This window comes from Coregonus lavaretus, assembly GCF_964263955.1.
Source record: "Coregonus lavaretus genome assembly, chromosome: 22".
Lineage (NCBI taxonomy): Eukaryota > Metazoa > Chordata > Actinopteri > Salmoniformes > Salmonidae > Coregonus > Coregonus lavaretus.
Genome location: NC_140009.1, coordinates 40852145 through 40877725, shown reverse-complemented (window position 1 = coordinate 40877725; position 25581 = coordinate 40852145). Strand labels below are relative to the sequence as shown.

The following is a 25581-nucleotide window of genomic DNA, read 5'->3' as shown; positions in this document are numbered from 1 at the left end:
TCTGGGCATTCGTAAATTCAGAGCGTTTCGCTCTCAGAGCGCACACTGTTCGCTCTGGCCGTGTAGGGTTGATCTGAGCGTTCTGACCTCACAACGGCAGTCAAGCACCCAAGCTAACTGGCTAACGTTGTCTAGCTTGCTAGCTACTTCCAGACACAAATGAGAGAACACCTCACCCTGACCATTTTACTCGCCCTAGCAGAGCTGGTTAGGCTGTTTTCATGTTATCCAGAGCGTTGGTGACTAACTGTGCTGCTGGCAACAATTTAATTACGTTTTTTTGCCGACATTTACTGACACCGGCCGTATTCAACGTATGTTGACTGTTCGTAAATTCATCAGTTATTCTGCACTCTGGCACACTCAGACGAGAGTGCTCTGAAATTGGAGTAGATAGCCAGAGTGAATTTACGAACGCACCCTTAGAAGTAGTCCAAAACCCACAACCCGCGACCAAAACATTTAAAAAAGTAGTCCAATTTGGCAACAAAGAGCAGACATGGCAACCCTGGCTCCCTCCCAGTCCTCTCATACCAGCTCGAAAATCTACCACATTGTTTCAGTTTTTTAGGGACAAGAAATGCATCCTACCAAGACTACAACAACACAATGTAATGAAGAATGTTATTTTTGTTTTCAAGTGAGTACAAAACTCTAGTCTAAGCTGTAAACTGCAGTGAATAGCCTATGTCATTTGAATAACTGCTCAAAAGCCTGGCATTTTGAATGCATATTAATTTTGAAATAACTGCATCTAGCCTGCCTGATTGGGCAACCATTAAGGATCAGTTATGGGGGTTTTCTCGGCAGTTTAACATACAAGGTCCAGGCACATTAGCAGGCCAGTAATATGGTGTATTTTTTCAGGATGTATCAGCTAACAGAAACATTCTAATGCAGGGATTTTAGTGGCACACATTTGAATTATGATTAGTGATGGGAAACTGAGGCTTCGGGGCTTTCACCAGATTGTGCTGAAAAATTGTTAATTATTCTGAGCTTCATTATCTGTCACAATGCACATTAGTAACATCTGATGGTCAGCAATAAATAACAGCGTGTGATTATCTGAGAGGTATTCTTTCTCCATTGTTTTCATTATAACACTGTGTCCTTGGCTTTTTGTACAAAATCCTAACTATATTTGTAAGTACGTGTCCAGTAGAGGTCAGTGTTTGAAAGCAGCTTAGAATCGGAAAAGGCTCCAAGGCGAAATCAGCGGGAGCTCTCATTTTGCAACACACGGTTTGAAAAAGCATGTGATCACACAAAGCTTCAGAAGTCATTGATGACGTACTTCTGATAAAGTGATACACGCACCGGCACACTGCTTCGAAGTTAGCTGCTTAAGCCTTGATCACACCGACATTGCGCAAAATAGTACGCAGCATCATCTGGATATGTGTGCAACAAAAGTTCAATATTCACCTTCTGCTACCATTTCTGTCAAGCCGTCTACGCATACAGTTTGAAGCATACGTTTGATAAATACAACATATGCACTACACAGAACGCACTGCAACTGTCTCTGCAACGCAACGAAACGCTGCAAGGCAAACGCAGCGTTCCATTGGAAATTAATGTACTTCTAGTGTACCAAAATGCAATGACGCTGTCGGTGTGATAGAGTTAGCGATTTCAACGCATGCGTCGGAGCTACGGTATCAAACGTAACATCACTGATTATGATAATATGCGCTGAGGACGGTAGTGTGTTTGAAGTGGAGGGGGTACAGGGCTTAGCATGTCTCTCGAGGAGGCTAAAATGAGATTTTGGCTTGGAAAAGTTGAATATTTTCAGAAGGAGTCGGATAATTGGTTAAGGGAGGAGGATTGGAGGGAAAGAGAGAAGATGTTGAGAAGACTGAGGGAGGCAGAGGATGGGATTGAATCTGTCGAAGCTAGCAATAATAAGGGAGAGGGTATGTCGAGGAAGATTGGTGTCAAGTTCAAACAGAGTGAGTCGGACGCAAGTTTGAGTTCTGGAGGGGAAATGGAAGGCGTGGAAGGGGTAGAAGGTGTTGTGAGGAGCTCGGTATCGGAGCCTTTCATTGATGGACATGGTTATGATAAAGATAAGTTCGATCCAGTGGGAGTGAGATTTTCTGAAGAGGGTGGAACCAGGGCTTTTGGCTGGTCCATGGGTGGTTTCAGGTTGGATGGAAAAGATGGTCGGTGCTGTTGAGTCAGTGAAGGTAACCCAAAGTGGACTTATGTTTGTTTGTGTTTCTTCTGATCAGAGGGAGCAGGCACTCTGTGTGACGCAACTTGGGTCAAGATTGGTTTATTGCTTTGCTCATAGGAACAGGGCACCATTGAAAGGAGTGATTTCTGGGGTAGCAAGGTTTATGGTTATGTCGCAGCAGTGTGTAGGAGGGAGATTCCAACATGTGGGAAGTGTGCACAAGGGCATGGGATAGAGGATTGTAGTTTCGGTGGATAAAGTTGTTGTATCTGTCACACCCTGATCTGTTTCACCTGTCTGTGATTGTCTCCACCCCCCTCCAGGTGTCGCCCATCTTCCCCATTTATCCCCAGTGTATTTATACCTGTGTTCTTTGTTTGTCTGTTGCCAGTTCGTTTCGTTTCGTCAAGCCTACCAGCGTTTTCCCTCTTGCTCCTGTCTTTCTCAAGTTCCTGTTTTCTAGTTTTCCCGGTTTTGACCATTCTGCCTACCCTGACCCTGACTGCCGTCCTGTACCTTGTCACACCATCCTGGATTACGGACCTCTGCCTGCCCTTGACCTGTCGTTTGCCTGCCCCCTGTTTTTGTAATAAACTTTAGTTACTTCGACACCGTTTGCATCTAGGTCTTCTCCTGAAACGTGATCGTATCCGCTGTAGGAGTGCACATGTGGCTGGGGATCGGAAGTGTCCGGTGCAAGAGAGGCAGGTTGAGGTGGCCAGAGTCAGAGTAGTGCAGAAGGTGTCGTATGCTGAGGCCGTGAAGAAAGTAGAGGAGGATGGGTCAAGGGTGAGGGATCCTGAGAGGATCCCTGTGAATAGGGATAGGCCAATGAGTGATCTATGCTTCAGTAAGGTTGGCTTAGCGTTTATAGCATTGATTATCAACTGTACCACAGAAATGGAATGTAAATCACAGAAAATTGATGTTGTGGTGTATAGGGTTAGTTGGTAGGGTGATTAAAATACAGTACCAGTCTAAAGTTTGGACACACACCTACTCATTAAAAGGGATTTTCTTTATTTTTACTATTTTCTACATTGTAGAATAATAGTGAAGACATGAACTGTGAAATAACACATCTTGTAGTAACCAAACAAGTGTTAAACAAATCAAAATATATTTTATATTTGAGATTCTTCAAAGTAGCCACCCTTTGCCTTGATGACAGCTTTGCACACTTTCAATTAACAGGTGTGCCTTGTTAAAAGTGAATTTGGGGAATTTCTTTCCTTCTTAACCTTTTCACCAAATATCTCTAACGGTCGCCCCAGCGTGAGTTGTTTTATGCACGTGATAAATAAAAATAAATAAATTGGTCATTTAGCAGACGCTCTTATCCAGAGCGACTTACAGGAGCAATTAGGGTTAAGTGCCTTGCTCAAGGGCACATCGACAGATTTTTCACCTAGTCGGCTCGGGGATTAGAACCAGCGACCTTTCGGTTACTGGCACAACGCTCTTAACCACTAAGCTACCTGCCGCCCATGTGATGTCAGAATGCACTCACTGTTCCAAAATAGGATTGTTACGCAACAGGACAGTTAACACACGCTGCCTGCTAATTATCTATAGACTATGTTTCAACTTGTCAATTTCAAATAAAATTCTAAAAAGTTTTATTTTCTAACAGCAGTTTGAATTGAGTTGTGTTCCACCTCCTCAATAATTCACATAGTAGTAGCCCATTTCAGTGTTGTGGACAATTTATGTTTGAGGCTTTACTGAGCCGGACAAACTTCTCTCTTCGAGGAGCCCCAAACATTTCACCAATGTTTCCGCAGATCAAGTATGCAGACATTTGCGCAGTCCTGCACGAATTGGCATTGCCTTCCTTGTTGTTTTCCTTACAAATAATAACTTTGGACATGTGTGCATTCCTATCAAAATAAGTGCCTTATTTTCTGTATATCATGTTGTCGTTTCTACGTGTATGTATGGAGCATAATGTATTTACAGTTTTATTCACGTTTGCAAGTACTGGTGACAAATAATGCATTCCGATTATTGCCTAGATTGTAATAGACACCCATGATGTGTGTAAAATACTTTTTTGAAGGTTGTACTGATTATAATGAGCTAATGCTAAGTTATTTGCCAGCTGTGTGGCGCCATGTTTGTTGACATTATACAATGCATTCTGGGTGTCACGTAAACCAAAGATGTTATAGTGAGGTGAAGGGTAAACTTCCGGAAGTGAATGAAGGGAAGTGAATGATCGTAGACAACACACCCACTTCAACATGCATACTGCAAACAGACCAAACTCATCTTGTCTCCTCTTATTATCTTCGGTTGGCGCACAAACTACCCATCGTCGGATTAATTTTGTTTTCTAGAAAGTGTTTTACTCAATTATTTCGATCAATGGTGAGCTCACCCGTGATGTGATGAATTATAAATAGTAATTGTTATTAGCTAATTTATATTTTGGTTTCTGACAGCCGAGAGTTATCTAAATATGACCGCTTGTGTTACGTCAATCTTTCCTCAGTTAGCGCTAGGACTAATGTAGAAAAAACTGTGGCTAGCTTAAATACTGACTGTTGTGTCAATCAAAACCGGACATTCTAAATTAGCGTTCTAATCACACCAGTTTCAGCATACGTTGCAGGGACCAGTTGTGTTGTGACAAGGTAGGGGTGGCATACAGAAGACAGCCTTATTTGGTAAAATACCAAGTCCATATTATGGCAAGAACAGCTCAAATAAGCAAAGAGAAACGACAGTCCATCATCACTTTAAGACATGAAGGTCAGTCAATCTGGAACATTTCAAGAACTTTGAAAGTTTAAAGTGCAGTCGCAAAAAACATCAAGCACTATGATGAAACTGGCTCTCATGAGGACCGCCACAGGAAATCTGATCTCTATTATTAATAATAATTTTTTGTCTGCTGATAGTTGCTTCAGAGTTGAGTCTAAGAAGGCTATAAGATCCATCATCCTGTTTATTTCAGATTCATATACATTTTCATAGAAACGTTTAAAATGGTAATTAATCACATTGTTGTTTCTAATTACCGCTTTTGTATCTTTATCTTAAAAAATTATAACTGGTTTAGCATGTATTTGTTTTGTGAGAGCCGCGAGACACACTACATTACCAAAAGTGAGTGAGACACCTGCTCGACGAACATCTCGTTCCAAACACATGGGCATTAATATGGAGTTGGTACCCCCTTTGCTGCTATAACAGCCTCCACTTTTCGGGAAAGGCTTTCCACTAGATGTTCGAACATTGCTGCGTGGACTTGCTTCCATTCAGCCACAAGAGCATTAGTGAGGTCGGGCACTGATGTTTGGCGATTAGGCCTGGCTCACAGTCGGTGTTCCAATTCATCCCACAGGTGTTCGATGGGGTTGAGGTCAGGGCTCTATGCAGGCCAGTCAAGTTCTTCCACACAGATTTCGACAAACCATTTCAGTATGGACATCGCTTTGTGCACAGGGGCATTGTCATGCTGAAACAGGAAAGGGCTTTCCCAAACAGTTGCCACAAAATTGGAAGCACAGAATTGTCTAGAATGTCATTGTATAATGTAGCGTTAAGATTTCCGTTCACGGGAACTAAGGGGCCTGGCCCGAACCATGAAAAACAGCCCAAGACCATTATTCCTCCTCCACCAAACTTTACAGTTAGCACTCTGCATTCGGGCAGGTAGCGTTCTCCTGGCATCCGCCAAACCCAGATTAGTCCGTCGGACTGCCAGATGGTGAAGTGTGATTCATCACTCTAGAGAACGCGTTTCCACTGCTCCAAAGTCCAATGGCGGCGAGCTTTACACCACTCCAGCCGAAAGTTGGCATTGCGCATGCACTTAGGCTTGTGTGAGGCTGCTCGGCCATGGAAACCCATTTCATGAAGCTCTCAACTAACAGTTCTTGTGCTGACGTTGCTTCCAGAGGCAGTTTGGAACTCGGTAGTGAGTGTTGTAACCAAGGACAGATGATTTTTACATGCTACTCGCTTCAGCACTCGGCGGTCCCGTTCTGTGAGCTTGTGTGGCCTACCACTTCGCGGCTGAGCCGTTGTTGCTCCTAGACGTTTCCACTTCACAATAACAGCACTTACAGTTGACCGGTTCAGCTCTTGCAGGGCAGAGATTTGACGAACTGACTTGGAAAGGTGGCATCCTATGACGATGCCACGTTGAAAGTCACTGAGCTATTTAGTATGGGCCATTTTACTGCCAATATTTGTCTATGGAGATTGCATGGCTTTGTGCTCGATTGTATACACCCGTCATCAACAAACTTCAAATGAAGGTGTTAGCTTGTCTGGGAGCAAGACGTTGGTGTCTGCGACGTGGCTGGTTTTCCCTTTAATCTGTGATTGTATGGAGTCCCTGCCACATACGTCTCATATCTGATCTGTTAAATTGCGACTCTTTGTCTCTGTACTGATGTTTTGCTTGTTTGAATGCCTAACGGAGGGCATAACTGGACTGTTTGTATTCAACCATATTCCCAGTTACCTTGCCGTGGTTAAATGCAGTGGTTCACGCTTTGTATTGCGCAAATGCTGCCATCTATCCATGGTTTTTGGTTTGGATAGGTTTAAAATCGTCACAGTGGGAAACAACATCCCCTACACAATTCCTGATGAACTCCATCACCGTGTCAGTGTAAACATCAATGTTATGCTCAGAGGCAACACGGAAAATATCCCAGTCCACGTGATCAAAACAATCTTGAAGCATCGATTCCGATTGGTCAGACCAGCGTTTAATAGACCTTAGCACGGGAACTTCCTGTTTGAGTTTCTGCCTATTAGGTAGGTAGGAGCAGAATGAAGTCGTGATCTGATATGCCGAAGGGAGGGCCTTGTAGCCATCCCGGAAGGTAGAGTAACAATGGTCGAGAATTTTTGAAGTGTGAGTACTACAGGCAGTGTGTTGACAGAACTTCGGTAGCATTTTCCTCAGATTTGCTTTGTTAAACTCCACAGCTACAATAAATGTGGCCTCAGGACATGCGGTTTCCAGTTTGCACAAAGTCCATTGTAGTTCCTTGAGAGCCATCGTGGTATCGGCTTGAGGGGGAATATACACAGCTGTGACGATGACCGAAGAGAATTCTCTCGGGAGGTAATGTGGTCGGCATTTGAGTGTGAGGTATTCTAGGTCGGGTGAACAAAAGGACTTGAGTTCCTGTAGGTTACCACAATCACACCATGAGTAGTTAATCATGAAACATACACCTCCGCCCTTCTTCTTCCCGGAGAGTTCTTTATTCCTATCTGCGCTATGTACTGAGAACCCAGCTGGCTGTATGGACAGGGACAGTATATCTGGAGAGAGCCATGATTCCGTGAAACAGAGTATGTTACAGTCCCTGATGTCTATCTGGAAGGAGATCCTCGCCCTGAGCTCATCTACTTTATTGTCCAGGGACTGAACATTAGCGAGTAATATACTCGGAAGGGGTGGATGGGGTAAAAAAAGTCCACTCTAAATACCTCTTCTCTGCCGACAGCGTCTTGGAGCAGCCTCTGGGATAAGTTAAATCGTCGTATTTCTGGTCAAAATGCTGGTGAGTTACCGCCGCTCTCATATCCAAAAGTTATTTCCGGCATAAAACATTCTGGGCAAGAAATTAAAAAAAATACTACAAAGTTGCTTAGCAGCTAGAAACCGAGTGGCCATGTCTATCGGTACCATCTTGATAACCTAATGAAGCCGGTGACGGAGGTGGTTAGCTCGTCGATGTTATCGGCAGAGTCTCTGAACATATTCCAATCAGCGCTAGCAAAGCGGTCCTGTAGCATAATATCTGGTTCTGATGACCATTTCTCAATTGAGCAAGTCATGGGTACTTCCTGTTTGAGCTTCTGCGTGTAAACAGGAAGCACGAGAACGGAGTCATGATCTGACTTGCCGAATGGGAAAGGGGGATACCTAGTCAGTTGTACAACTGAATGCATCCAACTGAAATGTGTCTTCCGCATTTAACCCAACGGGGGGCTGCCTTAATCGACATCCACGTCATCGGCGCCCGGGAACAGTGTTTTAACTGCCTTGCTCAGTGGCAGAACAACAGATTTTTACCTTGTCAGCTCGGGGATTCGATCCAGCAACCTTTCGGTTACTGGCCCAATGCTTACTTGTGGTTAGAGTAATAGTGGTCCAGGACTTTTCGCCCCTAGTGGTGAAGGAGACTTGTTGATGCAAGTTGGGCATCACGTGTCTTAATGACGCAGAATAAAAATTACCGGCAACAAGGAAAGCAGCCTCTGGTTTCAAGTTTTCCTGCTTGTTTATATTCTGATACAGTTTGTTAAGTGCCAGCTAGTTATTTTTCTTGTCCTGAGGTGGAATGTATACAACATCACGGTAACATCACGATAATGTATACATCATCACGATAACAGCTCAATACTCCCTCTGGAGGTAGAAGGGTCGGCATTTGGCCATCAGGTATTCCAAGACGGGTGAACAATGGGTTGAGACTTTCACTGCGCTGGAGTCATCACACCATTTGTTGTGTGATCACACCAATTTCCCTGACTCCAGTGTCTTGTCCGCTCGGTGACTAGAGAATCCATCTTGTCCGAAAGCCAAGTTTCAGAAAAGCAGAGAATATTGCAGTTACGAGAGTACCGTGATCGGAGGTCATCGATCTTATTATCAAGTGACCAGTAGAATGGAGGGAAGAGGTGGCCGGTCCTCCCTTAGCCTTAATCTCACCAGGATCCCCCTCTCTTGCCTCTGTAACGTCGGTTTCCTCTTGGATACCCCGAAAATTGGATCGGAATTACAGAAAGAGCCCAGGGCAGATGAGTAGAAGTTGAAGCCGGAATTGAGGTAAGTAACTGCCGATGTTATGTTCAAAACTTCTTGTCAATTATAAGAAATGATAGCGCATACATTTCGTGGAAATAAAGTAAAAATAAATGGCGAAATAATCATAAAATAGCAAAGTTGGGTCATAGCTCGCAAAACGGTGGCAATACAGTACGGCGACATCTAATATATGCACCATCTTTTGACTCATCACATACGCTGCTGCTACTGTCTATCTATCCTGTTGCCTAGTCACTTTACCCCTACCTGTATGTACATATCTACCTCAATTACCTCGTACCCCTGCACATCGACTCGGTACTGGTATCAAATGTATACAGTGTATAGCCAAGTTATCATTACTCATTTACGTTTTAGTCATTTAGAGCGATTTACAGGAATAATGACTCATTGTATATTTACTCTGCATGTTTTTTTCTATAATTTTTCTATTTGATTCTCTCTGCATTGTTGGGAAGGGCCCGTAAGTAAGCATTTCACTGTTAGTCTACACTTGTTGTTTACAAAGCATGTGACAAATACAATTTGATTTGACCATCCCAGCGCCAACTTCCGACAAGAACAGATTCACCTTCTTTTTACCCCCTCTGTTCACCCGCGGTCTCCGGGAGACAAATCACCATGCCAACGTGATGTATGACTGCGCCACCTGGCCGGACCGCAAGGCTGAAAGGAAGCTCCACTCCTCTCTGCACATGCCACCGGAAGTGATATCAAATCTCCCTTTTGAGCTGAGCAAAAACGTGGCAGGGCAGATAACAACACTTGCATCGGCAACTGTTTGGCAACAAAAACTCTCTACAACCCATAGAGGTAAAGCCTTGTTGTCACAGTGCATGGAGGGGTGTGGTGCATTCATAAACAGCCAGACTTGGGGTTGTCTCAGTTCATTCTGAGAGCCAGAGGCTCTGCGCTAAGCCGGACAGGTGAGACAGGAAATCGCCTGGGTGCCTCATTTGCTGACTACCATATTAATGACTTCCATTCTCAGAAGCACGGAGGGCTTGTCCAAGACTCCAGCCCCTCCAAAAGTCATCATATGAGACAGGGCAAACCACAAGGGAACCGGGCAAATAGACCTGGAGCTAATGTTGTGTGTAGGTGTTGAGTTTGAGGACAAGGCGGTGTAAAAATAAAATGTTGAATTGATGTCCTTTCATACACTGTCTCTGTGATGAAACCAGCACCTGTGTATGTGTGGATGTCTGTATTTATGCGTGTTTATGTTTGATTGTGGATTAATGCATGTGTGTATTAATATACAGTGTGTGTGTGTGTGTGCGTGCATGCGTATATTCGTCAGCTCAAGGGCATTTCAGGTAACAGCGGGAGTGAGAGAACAAACCAGCAGCAGGACTCCATCTAACCACAGTTCCCCAAACACATCACAGACCAAAACCATACCCCATTTGTTCAACTCTATCTCATCATTGTCTGTGAGACACTGGCATAAGTGGTTTGTGACCACATGAAGCACACTCTCTTTTGACAATAGCAGCTGTGGTTATCTCATACTGTGGCTGTGTCCGAAATGGCACACTATTCCCTATATAGTGTTCTGCTTTTGAACAGAGCCCTACGGACCCTGGTCAAAAGTTGTGCACTATATAGGGAATAGGTTGCCATTTCCGACACAGCCTTTGTATTGTGAGCTGATAGCACACTAAAAGCCTGTACCCTCCTCTGTAGTGCACCTGGAGTGTTTGGAGGGGAGAGAGGAGAGGGCGGGGGGGGACATGAAGTGGCTTCATTCAGTAGTGTGTTTGGAACATCATGTTCCTGTGGGAGCTCTCGGTGGCTCAAGAGGATCCTACTTCCTGTGTCTTGTGACTGAACCACAATGGGAAGCGGACTGAACATTATGAATCTCCAGCAAGAAATGGGGGACTGGGGGTGGCTGATACATTCATTTTCCATTGGAAAAAAAACATCACTTGTGTTGTTGTAGGCTTTCAGTATTCCAAGACACAAGCCACAACCAACCGGGCAAAATCCAGATAATGTCAAATCAATATTTCATTTTGGTGGATATTCAATTGAGTTTTCAATAAATGTGATTTCAACCCTTGAAATCCTGTTGTTGATTTGTGGTTAAAATCTGGTTAAAATGAGGCAAACTCTGTACCGTTGCTTACTTTGTGAATTCAACCCCAAATATTTATTGCAAAACAAATATTAAATGCAAAAAATATTAAATATGACATTTACAGTGAGGGAAAAAAGTATTTGATCCCCTGCTGATTTTGTACGTTTGCCCACTGACAAATAAATGATCAGTCTATAATTTTAATGGTAGGTTTATTTGAACAGTGAGAGGCAGAATAACAACAAAAAAATCCAGAAAAACGCATGTCAAAAATGTTATAAATTGATTTGCATTTTAATGAGAGAAATAAGTATTTGACCCCCTCCCAATCAGAAAGATTTCTGGCTCCCAGGTGTCTTTTATACAGGTAACGAGCTGAGATTAGGAGCACACTCTTAAAGGGAGTGCTCCTAATCTCAGTTTGTTACCTGTATAAAAAGACACCTGTCCACAGAAGCAATCAATCAATCAGATTCCAAACTCTCCACCATGGCCAAGACCAAAGAGCTCTCCAAGGATGTCAGGGACAAGATTGTAGACCTACACAAGGCTGGAATGGGCTACAAGACCATCGCCAAGCAGCTTGGTGAGAAGGTGACAGTTGGTGCGATTATTTGCATCATTATCAGCGCCCGCAAGGTCCCCCTGCTCAAGAAAGCACATATACAGGCCCGTCTGAAGTTTGCCAATGAACATCTGAATGATTCAGAGGAGAACTGGGTGAAAGTGTTGTGGTCAGATGAGACCAAAATGGAGCTCTTTGGCATCAACTCAACTCGCCGTGTTTGGAGGAGGAGGACACCATCCTCACCGTCAAACATGGAGGTGGAAACATTATGCTTTGGGGGTGTTTTTCTGCTAAGGGGACAGGACAACTTCACCGCATTAAAGGGACGATGGAAGGGCCATGTACCGTCAAATCTTGGGTGAGAACCTCCTTCCCTCAGCCAGGGCATTGAAAATGGGTCGTGGATGGGTATTCCAGCATGACAATGACCCAAAACACACGGCCAAGGCAACAAAGGAGTGGCTCAAGAAGAAGAACATTAAGGTCCTGGAGCGGCCTAGCCAGTCTCCAGACCTTAATCCCATAGAAAATCTGTGGAGGGAGCTGAAGGTTCGAGTTGCCAAACGTCAGCCTCGAAACCTTAATGACTTGGAGAAGATCTGCAAAGAGGAGTGGAACAAAATCCCTCCTGAGATGTAGTTGGCCACCAGGTTTGCAACAACCTCTGATTGCCAACAAGGGTTTTGCCACCAAGTACTAAGTCATGTTTTGCAGAGGGGTCAAATACTTATTTCCCTCATTAAGATGCAAATCAATTTATAACATTTTTGACATGCGTTTTTCTGGATTTTTTTGTTGTTATTCTGTCTCTAACTGTTCAAATAAACCTACCATTAAAATTATAGACTGATCATGTCTTTGTCAGTGGGCAAACATACAAAATCAGCAGGGGATCAAATACTTTTTCCCCCTCACTGTATAATATAATATAGATCATGATTCAACATAAAACACATCACGTAAATAATTAATACAAGATTCCTGTGGTTGTGATGAGGCATGTGTAGGAGATGAGGTGAATGATTTTTGAGGGGGTGTTATAAAATGATCCTCATGTATCTTTTTTTGTCACAGATAAAAGTGACTCCTGCTACAAAAACACTCTCAGGCACATTGTCTGTAGTATCGATGGTAAAACATCTACATGCATCTCTCCAGGATTCAGCCTTATGTAGGGATTGTCCTAAATGGCACCCTATTCCCTATGTAGTGCACTACTTACAAAATAAAAGTTGTGCACTACAAAGGGAATAGGGTGCCATTCAAACTTGGTCTACCCTATTGGCGATTACAGTGTGAGTGAATCTGACCAGACATTTTCAGAGATGTTTGAGACAGTTTTAGTCCTCTAATTCCGGTCCCAGAGGTCCACTTCATCTCAGGCCCAGCACTCAAGAGAAGAGAGCCTCTCGAGTCATCAAAATCTCCCTTGGGAGATGACGTTCTTCACACTAATGACTGAAGCCAATCCACGTTGCCTCTCCAAATTACAGAGAAGGGCCAGGCTTTTAACATGCTATCAGCTCCAAGCACAATTGGGAGAGAGCATAAAAAGAGCCCTTGGACTATATGATTGGGATTCATTGTATATTCAAGTCTGGACCTTAGAAATGCCTGTTACATGAGTGATCTTCATGTGATTGAAGAATTCTGGCAAGTCTGAAATGGGACCATATTCCCTATATAGTGCACTACATTCTCTATATTGCCTATTCCCTGAAGGATCTGGCCAATAGTAATGCACTGTATAGGCAAAAGGGTTATTTATTTTCAGGACTTGGTTATCTCCGACTACTCAGTATATCTATACTGTCATATTATAAGATGTTAACCTGCACTGTACTACAATGAGGGGTCACTGTAAAACCTAACCCATACCCAACAGCTCTGTCATGACCTGAAATGTACCATTTAACCACAAGCCTCCAGATTGACCTTTGACCCTCACTGCTGTAGAGATCCTGTAGTTTACAAGCGAGCCAGGGCAACCAGGGGAGCAACCATTAATGATGGATCAAACATTCCTCATTAACTGGTAGTCCGGGGAGCCTCAGATATGAGTGTGTGTGAAGACAAGTAGTATAGACATTTCAGTGGGGGAATCAGGGCAGAGAAACAACAGACTTTGATACAAAGATAGAACATGAAGAGAACTAAAAATACATTGAGCTGACAGTTTTATTAGCGTGCGCTGAATTTGAGAAACCCACCCAACTTGATTATCCGATGAAGTCATTACTGTGACTGACGCATACAACTTGGCACTGCAGTGTTGCTCTTACAGCATTGCTGAATTTGAACGCACGCGCCATTTCTCGACTGTAGTGGCGGTTTTCATTTAACCTCTCACTTCTGACACATCGTTACTTTGCAATCTGTATCTATTCAGCATCTAAGACTAGGGACTCTATTTGAACAAATCTAACGCAATGGTCAATCTAAGCGCTGGGCAGTAGTGCTATAGATTCGCGGGTGTGTCAAATATTTTTGCTATTTTCACAAGCACAATTATTGGCGAAGTTGCTGGCCTTGGCGTGAAAGGGCTGGGTTTTGATGAATAAACAAGTTGTGGGTGTGTCGAGACTTGGCCCCTCACTGGCCTATCTGAACGTGCTCCATGGCTAAATATGTGGTTGCTTCAAGTTGTGTATTTACGGTCTTTTATGTATTGCCATGGAATAAACTCAAATTCCCATGTTAGTCTGTTATAGTTTGTTAAACAGCTTACAGAAACAAAATAACAAAATGTAGACCTATCCCATCTTTGCTAAATATGTTAACTTGAACCTGTTTGCAGTCCACATTGTTCTAAATAATTGCATGGCTACAATGATTTTAATAAAATTAAACGTAAAAACAAATTTAAAAGTAAAATAATTGTTTTTCAACTATAAATAAATGTAAAAGGTAATGATATCATAAAATCGACAGGATCAAAAAAGACAGAGTTGCAAAGAAAAAGCCATATCTCACATCTTAATCTTATTTTTATTGGCCAGTCTGAGATATGGCTTTTTCTTTGCCACTCTGCCTAGAAGGTCAGCATCCCGGAGTCGCCTCTTCACTGTTGACGTTGAGACTGATGTTTTGCGGGTAATATTTAATGAAGCTGCCAGTTGAGGACCTGTGAGGCGTCTGTTTCTCAAACTAGACACTCCAATGTATTTGTCCTCTTGCTCAGTTGTGCACCGGGGCCTCCCACTCCTCTTTCTATTCTGGTTAGAGCCAGTTTGCGCTGTTCTGTGAAGGGAGTAGTACACAGCGTTGTACGAGATCTTCAGTTTCTTGGCAATTTCTCGAATAGAATAGCCTTCATTTCTCAGAACAAGAATAGACTAACGAGTTTCTGAAAGTTCTTTGTTTCTGGCCATTTTGAGCCTGTAATCGAACCCACAATTGCTGATGCTCCAGATACTCAACTAGTCTCAAGAAGGCCGGCTGTGCTAACATAATTGCAAAAGGGTTTTCTAATGATCAATTAGCCTTTTAAAATGATAAACTTGGATTAGCAAACACAACGTGCCATTGGAACACAGGACTGATGGTTGCTGATAATGGGCCTCTGTACGCCCATGTAGATATTCCTTTTTTTTTTTTTTTATTTATCAGCCGTTTCCAACTACAATAGCCATTTACAACATTAACAATGTCTACACTGTATTTCTGATCAATTTACTGTTATTTTAATGGACAAAAAAATTGCTTTTCTTTTGAAAACAAGGACATTTCTAAGTGACCCCAAACTTTTGAATGGTAGTGTATGTAATGTGCTCTAGTGCGCTTAATGTCTATTTAAACGGTTTTCCAGTGTGTTTGTCACCATTATTTCTTGCAGAGCATCAGTTCTAGTGTGTTCATATTTTTATGGAAAAAGGGTTTATGTCTGTCTCATTACTCTGTATAATGTCTGTCTTTCTTTGCAGCGAACATGTGGCTCGGTAGTGACGAGAGGGGGTCAAGTTGATTGGTGAGGCGAGCCACCAATAACAATTCATTATACCAAGGTGCAATTCATGAAACAAGTAATTTAAAGAAGTCCATCTAATGTTTCTCTATGGATTTTGGCCTGCTGATTGGTTGTTGTCTTGATTGGGGATTGGTGTACAAAGGTACACTACAACTCCCTGAAGACAAATGGATGGTGAAGATTGAACGATGAAGGAGCGAAAACACTTCGATTATTTCTTTAAATGAAAAAGCTCCAATCAAAAAAATCAAAAAAGGCTTGGAAGTTTGGAGTATATGAGCCTGGCTGCATTCATGTTTTTCACTTTTTTTTAAACTATCGGAGTTGTTTTGAAAGGAGCCTTCATTTGTTAATACCTCAAACTGTAATCAATTGAATGTGATCAGGTTAACCCTTTACACTTGTGGGAATTGGCCTATGTGGATAGGGCTAAATTGAAATGTTTCTTACAGAAGAAATATGAAAAGCATATGCATAACCATGGTAGCAATTGAAAGGGAACACTTTTCAGATTATGGGAAAATTACTAGACCAAAGGTGAGGACAACAGTTAATCTAACAAGACTGAATTCAAACATTACACTGTTGATTTTATATGCATTTTACATTTACTGTACCTTTTGCCGCATTTGTTGATAACAAAATCGGAAAATACTCTGGATACATTCAGCAACATGATACAAATATTCCTGGAAAATGTGGGGAAGGTGCAACATAAGACAAAATAATTACAAGGGTTTGAGTGAGAGAACTAACTGATGCCTCCAAGTGGCCACACGCCTCTCCAAAGTGTGCAGAGTTCCTAAGTAATTTCAATGCACTTTTATGACTCAAAAGAAGTGTCTTCAACTGAGTGCTTTTTTGAGCACTCCTATCCGTGCCGTTGAGGAACTAGAGAAAACACACTTGTAGTTGTTTTGGTTGGAACACAACCCTGCATCCTCGCCATCACACAATTACTGTAGTTGTTTACGCAATCCAAAAAGTGTACATTCAAGTGCGTGTGCCGAGGCCAATTTTCTTCACAATAGACAAACATAGGCTCATTCTGTTCAGAACAACCCAGGGTATGACACCATGTCATCCTGTAACTGTACATCAAACAGTGTTCATAAACGTTGACACTGTATATGACATGGGTATTATGCTATGCAAATGTGAAGTGCACATTGGACTCACAGGTGTTTGGCTTGCTTGTATGGCATCAAAGCGGTATTTATTATAATCCTCAATGTCTCATATTTTAAAATACATAGCGTCCTCTTAATTTACAGTATTTCCCTCACTCAGACAACAAAAACATTTGCAAAGGTTACCCAATTAGCAGGAGGGATGGGGCCAACATCTTGTCGTGTGAGGTGCTCAAGTTCAGAACGGCTGTCAGTCAAAACCTGTGAAGCGCAGAGCTCTGACGTCATGTATAGCATGTTACTGTACAGCCACTGTATTCCAATTTACATATTTATCGGTGCCCAAATCTGCCATTTTCAACCCGTATACAGGTACTAGTGTAAAGGGCTATGTCAAAGATTTTTATAACTAAACCAAGATAGATCACAGCCTGTCTTTTCAAATGGGAACAAATGAGCCATAGTGGGCAGAACAAGCAAGGAGGTGGGCAGAGCCAAGCACGAGCTAGCGAGATGCTATTAGCGCGTTCTATAATACATGTGCATATTTCCATTGGGGAACGCCTACTCTGAAGTGCGCGTGTGCCATAACTCAATTAGCCTTTGCACTCCTTCTAAACAACGCAATTTTTTGAAACTTTGGCAAAGGGGAAAGCCTACAAAACTTAGTCCACTCTGTTCGTAACAGATTGTAGTTTTGGGAACAGAAAACTGTATTGAGATCAAATGTTTCATTGATGAGTAAATTATCAGAAAGTTGACCAAAATCCATCTCGTTCCATCTTCTCCCACTGCTGGCCACTGGGCTTCCTCTTACTACCATATTTGGTAGTGAGTAGAAACGCCAACCGGATGCTTCACATTTATACATCCGGTGAAATATCTGTATCACTGTTCTACCAGTTACTACGTGGTCCAATGAGAGTGTGGTGACTCTTTATGGGTAGCTGTGTGGTGTGTATTCTGAGGAAGGGGTCCAGAGTGTGGGGCTCTGCGACTTTCAGAGCTTGTCGTAGCGTTAAACATCACTAAATGCACTCGCCAGACTGTGCTTCGATAATACATTGCAATTGAGGATTTCATGTCTGGCTGTGACTGGGAATCCCTGAGATAGTATTTACGCACTGTGGAATGGCTAATTAAAAACTGGCAGTGTGGACAAACTACACTTTGAATAATTGATGCAAATGAAATATCCAACTTGTTTGCAGGGAAATTGTGCCACCAGAAAGTGACTCGGAAAAACTTGTGAACACCATGAAATGAGAACAGTTCAGCTGCAGTAGCTGGACAGGGCATTTCAATTCTCTATATCTAAAGGGGCCCTTCTTTTTGCAAAGGTAGGTTAGGCTATGTCTAAGATGCTTCCTTTCCTCGTTTCTTTCAACTGTAATGTTCTGTATAGCCATATTCACTCCATGCCCTGCACTGTTTAGCTCATTTGGGTATGTTTCTTACGCTGTTCTTCTCCTGCCAGCTCTAGTGTCCATGGGCATACAATTGTGAGCGGGTGGCAATTACCCACCAACACAATTCCAGCGTTCAGAGCCCAATGACGGGCATGGAGTGGGCTAGACACAGGACTTCACATGGAGATGGGGCTGTGCTAGAGTCGAACAAAATGAATGGAAAAGACAATGAGACCTGAAGTGAGGGAAAGAGAGAGAGAGAGAGAGAGAGAGAGAGAGGTATGGAGAGAAATAAATACAAATAACTGGTAAGAGTGCTGGGATTGAGAGAAGGAGGGTAAGGTGGATTGGAGGTGCCCTTGTTAAATTTTTTGCATTAATTTACTCAGATACAAAACTTCACATACATAGAGAACTAACTCACTCAGAGCTGAGGTAGGAACAACACCCTGGATGGTTGTGATACGGAAAACTGAAAACCCAACAGCACAATATAATTCACTGCTGTGCTCTAGTGGCAGGCCACAGCAGAAGAGGCATGGTGCCGTCCACATCTCTGTCACTCATCTGTAGCACTCCAGCCTCCTCCTTTTTCATCCCAACAGATAAAACACAAAACCGCAGTCGTCCCGCCTCTGTAGCTCAGCTGGTAGAGCACGGCGCTTGTAACGCCAAGGTAGTGGGTTTGATCCCCGGGACCACCCATACGCAAAAATATATGCACGCATGACTGTAAGTCGCTTTGGATAAAAGCGTCTGCTAAATGGCATATTATATATTATATTATTATACATCAATCTTTGGGAGCGGCAATCAAAGTCCCTGTGAGAGCTTATGCTCTCAAAACTTTGGGCTCAAGCGAGGATTTCATTTGGGCATCTGGCTGGCTGTTTACAATATGTCCGCCTCGTGAAAAGCGGGTTAAATCAAACAGAAACGACACTGCCTCAGTTTAATTTGCAGCAGTCTAGCATCATTTCATTTGACAAGATACTCTCTAGAACACTTCTGTTTCCCACCAAAAGGTACTTCAAACCAAAGGTCCCTCAGCTTGAAGAACTAATGAGTCCTCTAGTGGGCCTACGCTATTCTGCTAACTCCGCTAACTCAGGTAACAGTGAGGAAGGAACATGATCTGTGTGAACAAGAGGCTGAGGTGAAAAGGCCACTGTTCTTTTAACGGCGGCCAGTATTATAGGGTTGCTATGGTTTCAGTACTACTGTGGCCCCACAGGTTCGCTCTCCTGGATTTAGTTCATCTCTTTCAAAACAAACCCACAAACTGTAATTATCCCTGCTACTGCTCGTTAGTATGCCAAACCAGAGAGAGAGACTCCCCGCATGTACGGAAAACAACCAGCACAACAACACAAACAAGTAAATGAGCCAAAATTGGGATGACAGATGTTTCCAGGTTCTGCTTGGCCGTGACTGAAAGTGGCACCGCTGGGGGTGGCTCCAACAAATCACCCATTTCCTGCATCTGGGACCAGGCTGGGAGCGCTAATGACGCTAATGCTAAATCCTCAGTTCTAGAGTTAGGGCCTCGAAACACAGCGTGGTCAGTATGTGCTAGCCACAGATGTCCATGCAGTGATGGTAACATAAGGGTGCCATGAGTTGCTCTCGTGATTTACATTTACATTTTAGTCATTTAGCAGACGCTCTTATTCAGAGCGACTTACAGTTAGTGAATACATATATATATATATTTTTTTTTTTTTTATACTGGCCCCCCGTGGGAATCGAACCCACAACCCTGGCGTTGCAAACACCATGCTCTATCAACTGAGCTACATCCCTGCCGGCCATTCCCTCCCCTACCCTGGACGACGCTGGGCCAATTGTGCGCCGCCCATGAGTCTCCCGGTCGCGGCCGGGAGACTCTAGTGGCACAGTTAGCACTGCGATGCAGTGCCTTAGACCACTGCCCCACTCAGGAGACACTCATGGACCCCAAATTTAGCTCGATCATGGTACCACTTGTCTACCTTGTCATACTTGAGGTCACCAGGGGTAATGAGATATCAGCCTCTGAGTCATGTTGTTGACATTAGCGAGTCACAGTGGGGCTTAAGCTCATGTGATGATTTCTTTGTTTTTTGCAACCTGCGGAAACAACTTTGAAGATGACCACCACAACATGGTGCGAGAAAGCTGCACAGCTCTGTCAACAGAGCTCGGTGCTTATTATTGGATGTATTAGGTTACGAAATCCGACTTTTTGGATATACTGTTAATGAAATGTTAGAGAAAGACCCCACTGAACGATTCAGAACATGAATACTCATATTTGTCTTGGTAAACTGTATTTCATAACATAAGGAAGTGAAATTTCATCACCAAAGTGTGTTTTCACCCACTTTGAGCAGAGTAATTCACATAGGATTTGCAGTATGTTGCCTGAAAAAATAATTGGGCAATGTTTATATAGTCCACTTTCAAACAGCCCCATATTTACCACATTCTTGTCTGCATTCGCCATTATATCGCCATTGCTTGCCGTAACTGAGCAATAGACATCCAACTTTCACCTGTTGTTGCGATCATTGTTCTTCACATTTACAACAAACAGTAAGTTAGCAGCTACTTGTAAATAATTTGTTAATAAATTACCTTGTGTTCATTTTCCTGTTAAACTCAAAATGTTGTTCTGGTATATGAGCGGGCTAGCCAGCTAGATAGATAACAAGCTAATGTTAGCAACAAACCAGGGGTTGGAACCAAAATAATTTCCAATCATTTCGTTCTGAACAGACATTAACATTTAAGTCATTTAGCAGACGCTCTTATCCAGAGCGACTTACAAATTGATGCATTCAACTTAGGATAGCCAGTGGGACAACCACATCTTGATCACAGTAAGTACACTTCTTCAAACAAGCAGCTGTGAGCAAAGTCAGTGCAATCAGGGACAACTACATCTCGATCACAATAAGTACATTTCTTTAAACAAGTCAGTGCTAGCAGGTGAAATAAGTCAGGTGTTAGTTTAGACAAAAGACAGTGGTAGTAAGGGGGGGGGGGGGGGGGGGGGGGGGGTTGGTAGAAGGATTACTATAATACTATTCCAGGTATTCCTTAAAGAGGTAGGGTTTCAAGTGTCTCCGGAAGGTGGTCAGTGACTCCGCTGTCCTGGCGTCATGGGGGAGCTTGTTCCACCATTGGGGTGCCAGAGCAGCAAATAGCTTTGACTGGGCTGAGCGGGAACTGTGCTTCCGTAGAGGTAGGGGGGCTAGCAGGCCAGAGGTGGATGAATGTAGTGCCCTCGTTTGGGTGTAGGGTCTGATCAGAGCCTGAAGGTAAGGTGGTGCCGTTCCCCTCACAGCTCCATAGGCAAGCACCATGGTTTTGTAGTAGATGAGAGCTTCAACTGGAAGCCAGTGGAGTGTGAGACCCATTTGTTTCGTTCCATTTCACTGTTCTGACCAGCAAAATAAAGTTCTGAACCGGTTCAAACCCAAAAAAAGTACTGGTTTATATTGTTCCTTTCTGTTCATTTTTTTTAACCTCTGCAAGCTATAGTTGTTTATGTGTGATGGGCAGACAAGTGTAGGGTGCGAGATGCGACTGAAATGTTGTGGGTGGGAAGAGAGCGAGAGAGGTTGGAGGAGGAGGCTTGGCATCTTGTTATGACGCATTATCTGAATTAGGCCCACAGAATTATACCTACAGAGGAGCGGCTTCTATGGAGGAACTTTGACTTTCTTTGAACTGCTGAGAATCGGCTTAACATTGGACCAGAGCTAACGTTAGCTAGCTAGTTAGCTAACAAGCTTTTGTGTGCAGAATTAAATTAAAACACGTCTTACCTTTTTGTATCCTTAACTAGCATTGAAAAACTTTATCCGTTCTTCTCTAATTAAAAAATCACGTTTGTAACGTCGTCAGTAGGCTATAGTAACCTATGCTTTGGAGGGGAAGGGGCAGGTAGCCTACACACGCTGAAATACACTGGCAAAGATTTCCAGCTGGCAGGCAGACACTGGAATAAGTTTCTGAGTGACAGTGTGAGGGCTTTGCATAAGCACTTCGTAGATTTTTTTGTGGGACTGAAAAAAAATGGCAGGAACATAAAAAATAACGGTTCTGTTCCGGAACAGTATAGATCACTTTCGTTCCCGGTTCTGATTCTGTTGCCGGTTCTGATTGAGCTCTTTTCCAGTTTTCGGTTCTGCTACCTGAACTAGTTCCACCCCCTGCAACAAACCACAACATTGTCTAGAGAAAGTTGCTTTTAGTTGCATGGCACTCTATACTGACATATCTTAAAATACATTTTAAATGGATGGGTTTTTGGTGCAAAACATAGCAGGTAACGTTGCTGTTTGGACCAGGCTGCTGCAATGTCATGCAGACTGTCGTTTTTGTGTTTATGGTTTTTCATAATGACCAGGACAAGTTTGATGTCGGACAACAACAACAAAATGTTCATGATTTAATGCGCACCAAAGACGGTAAGGCGCAAGGTGACGTTTATACTGTGGGGTTGGAGGGTCTTTTTAATACATTACCGCAATCAAGTCAGTTGCAGGAAATGAAAGTACAGGCTTGGTCGCCGGCAATACCTTTAATTCAGATATAAGCAAATGTCTGCAAAAAGTTGGTGGAATGCTAAAGTTGCTGGAGAAATGTATTGGTTTGAAAGGTTATGGTGTTTCCATCTCATTTTGAACTCTACGGACGGTTTTGTCTCAAAACCTGTTGAGATAAATAGCATACTCGCCCAATCTGGTTTTGGTGCATGCTCTTTAGCTGATAAAGTGGACAGGGTAGGTTATATGATGAGATACGAATAAATAAATAAAATAAAATAAAAAATTGAGTCAAGCATCGAACATCATGTCACCAGGATCATTCAAATGATGCCTACCCTCAATATTTATTGAAAATTTGCATGAAGCTCATCTCGTGCACATAACCATCATGAGTTATGAAGTTATTAAATAAGTTATGAAGTTCATCATAAGTTATTCCATCTGCCTATAAACTCTGCATGCTTTTCCATGTCGTGGTGGTAGTAGGCTACAACATCATAGCGTGACTCAAAGTTGACTATCAATATTTGCGCATAACAACGTTTCCACCGCAATTGTCGCATAGTCTATTTCACAGACCCCCAAAAATATCCCACCTTGTCTAGCGTATTTTTTTTAGTCGACATTATAAAATTTTACAGACAATGCTGTTTCCATAATTCTTATCGTGACTTTTTTTTATGCGTCAGGTCATTCATCCTCATGAAATGGTTGGATGGAATTGTAGTGCAAAAAACACTGTACAAGCTCCATCTACGGATGTCATGGCAATTCATGTGCTAGCTTGTTTTTCAACCTTTAGTATCAACCCCCAAAAATATATGTCAGACTCTGGCCTCATACTTTGATGAGTACCTTCACCAACGAGGCTATAGTGTCAATCTACACTAGCCAACAAAGTACTCGCACATCTCTTCACCTCAATGACTATCAGTGCTTGAAGCTATTCCAGAGCAATGAAAACAAACTGATATTAATTAAGAGATGACAACAAGCAATTATCTTTGTCCTCCCACGCAGCTGAGCTTGATCATAGAGCAGAGCCGTCCTGCTTAACTTCTCTAGACCCTGTAAGCTAAATGAAGCCACTCTTAATTCAGCTTTCATTACTTGTGATTGCTGTTAGTGTCTGCAGGGGTCTGTTGGCTTTGGCTTTCATTGCAGACCACTCATAAAATATTAACGTCCGGATGCTAGCAACAGAGGCCACAAGGGTAATATTGTATTACTGTATTCTATGCCATTATATTTTATGCTATTGTATTACTTTCTGTGTAACAGCATAGGCCACTGCCGACGAACAGTCGTAGACACAAAATCCCATGACAACCCATGTGTTTATTTTGATATCGAACAAGATCATTATTTTTCTTTTATCGTAATCTAAGTGGGAGATATTTCCCTAATAAAAGGATCCATAGATATGTTTAAAATTAAATGGAGCTTTGTGACCTCAATACCCCTGGAGTTACTGTCTGCACTATTTTGGGATGTGCCACAGGCACTTCAACATTTTTATTGAATCTCTCTGTCTCGGTGTTTGTTTATTCCACTTTGGCCTTCCACTTTCCACTGTTTAGCCCCCCCGTCCCCCCCCCGTCGGCCCGCTCACTCACCCTGCAGTACCTCCTTGGCACGGTCCAGCTCCTGCTCCTTCTGGGCCAGCTGCATGCGGAGTTGGGTGGCCGAGAGCACGTCAGCAGAGCAGCCTCCTTGGCCCTCCTCCAGGTCCTTACTCAACATATCCTTCATCTGCCTCAGCAGGTGCACCTCCTCCTGGAGCTGGGCCACCTCTCCCCGAAGCAACACTATGGAGGGCGAGAAGGAAAATGAGAGAGGTTAAGGATCCATTTGTTTTAGAAACTGTGCTGTAACGGAGAGGACAAGAGGGAGAGAGGGAGGAATGGAGGGGGGGACAGATAGATACTGGGAAGTTTAATATCTCTGTTAGTTGTTGGAATTACTGGTATGTCAGACTACATGCTGTTGTAATCAAATAAAATTGTATTTGTCAAATGCTTCGTAAACAACAGGTGTAGACTAAGAGTGAAATGCTTACTTACGGGCCCTTCCTTAAAATGCAGAAATGAAACATTGAACAATTATATAAAAATAATAACAAGGAACAAATACTCAATGAGTAACGATAACTTAGCTTAATACACTAGGGATGTGATGATATCAGTATCACAATATTCTTTCCATGGCAAAAATGAAAACACGAAGAAGACCGATCTCTTTGGTCCTTTAAAAACCTTTTGGATGTAAAATATTGTGTGCTATAGCTTGGAAAATAAATGAAATGTGACTCTGGATGACAATATAATGACATTCGTTTCCAACATTAGGTCTGTTTTCCTAAAGAAGTTAAATCCGCTTCGTGTTTTGTTTCTTTGCCACAATATTAACGAGTATCGCGATACTGGTATCGTCTCAGCCCTAATACACACACGGTCGATGTGCAATGGTACAAGGTCATTGAGGAAGATATGTACATATAGGTAGGGGTAAAATGACTAAGCAACAGGATAGATGATAAACATTAGCAGCAGCGTATGTGATGAGTCAAAAGAGAGTGCAAAAAGGGAAAATGCAGATAGTCCGGGTAGCTATTTGGTTAACTATTTAGCAGTCTTATGGCTTGGGGGTAGAAGCTGTTCAGGGTCCTGTTGGTTCCAGATTTGGTGCATCGGTACCGCTTGTCGTGTGGTAGCAGAGACAACAGTCTATGATTTGGGTGGCTGGAGTCTTTCACCAATTTTAAGGCCGTCCTCTAACACTGAAGTCCTGGATGGCGGGGAGCTCGGCCCCAGTAACGTACTGGGCCGTACGCACTACCCTCTTTAGCGCCATACCAAGCGGTTAAGATGATCTCAAATGGTGCAGTTTCCTG

The 25581-nt window shown here is 42.9% G+C and overlaps 1 pseudogene across 1 annotated transcript in view; it reads right to left on the bottom strand.

Moving 5' to 3' along the window:
* LOC311150015 (kazrin-like) overlaps window positions 1-25581 on the bottom strand; it is a 76771-nt pseudogene that overhangs the window by 9793 nt on the left and 41397 nt on the right. The window contains exon 2 of the transcript XR_014615683.1: window positions 24305-24496. The product of XR_014615683.1 is annotated as a kazrin-like (transcript). The remainder of the gene's footprint in view (window positions 1-24304; window positions 24497-25581) is intronic.